Consider the following 1214-nt stretch of genomic DNA (forward strand, 5'->3'; position numbering starts at 1 on the left):
CTCTAGACCAATGTAACATTTGGCTCAAACTCATCTGACACACTGCCTTTCCAGCATCTCTACTTGTATGTGTCACAGGCATTTTAAACTCAACATATCCTCCACCTGCCCCAAGCTGCTCTCTTCCAGAAGTTTTTTCCCATCTCAGCAAAACCCAAAGCCTCAGAGTCCTCCATGCTCCTCTTCCTCTCAGCACCCCTCACCAAATCATGTCAATAAATCCCACTGTCTTACCTTTGGGTCAGTTCCCTTCTCCCACTCCTCAGCATCAATCTTCATCACCTCTACAGTCTTAAATTGACTCACTTTTGGCTTATCTCAAGTGCTACTTCTCATTCATCTTGATACCCCCTGCAACACCCAGCCTAATTCTTGACAATCACGGATACTCAAGATGCTTATTTTTCACATGAATTAAATACACAGAAAAGTGATCTGAAGGACAGAAACTAAATAAGAAATCTGGAATCTCCTTTAATAATCACCTCCCTTTTGGGTGTGGCAAGGTAGGCATCTCCTGGGTTTTGATTTTGGTTGTCTTCACCTGGGGCACTTGGTAATAATAGAGGCCTACATCCTACCCTCTTTGAATAAATCTTGGCCTCTGTTCTTTATTAGCTTTTTGGTGGTGATTCTGCCACACGCCAGAGTTTGAGAACCACTGTCCTAGAAAATATAGCTAAAAATAGCCTAGGCTTTAGTAGTCCCAGGCCAAGTAACGCACTGTTACAACACCGGGGGCAGGCCCAGTCCACTACAGCATAACGATCCTTCATAAAAGTCTGTAAGAGGAAGTAGTGTTCAGGTTCTTGAAGGCTTGATTATCCAAAAACCACTGGTGATCAGGAGAGCTGCATTTGATTACTCTTAAATGACTGTGTTAACTGTGGACCAGTTCTCTACCCTCGGTACCACGCCTATCTGCACTATGGAGTTAATAATTACATATTATTTGTACGGATGCTGCAAGAACAAGGTTATTCACTCAACGTTGCATAAAAACATAAATTACTTCCGACCCTAGATCCCTGGCTTCTCAACCTTGAAGGATTGCAGTCTAAGAGCAAGCAAGGCCTCTGGAGGACCCCGGGGGTGGGGGTGGGGGGCGAGCTTGGGGATTCGAAGAGGTGGCACTGGTTCTGGAGTTGGGCCACCGCCCCCTCTCTCCCCCGCACTTCCCGCCCGGTATCAGGACCAACCTAGGGTGCCCGGCG

The sequence above is a fragment of the Myotis brandtii genome, unplaced genomic scaffold, assembly GCF_000412655.1.
Source record: "Myotis brandtii unplaced genomic scaffold, ASM41265v1 scaffold583, whole genome shotgun sequence".
In the NCBI taxonomy this organism is placed as follows: domain Eukaryota; kingdom Metazoa; phylum Chordata; class Mammalia; order Chiroptera; family Vespertilionidae; genus Myotis; species Myotis brandtii.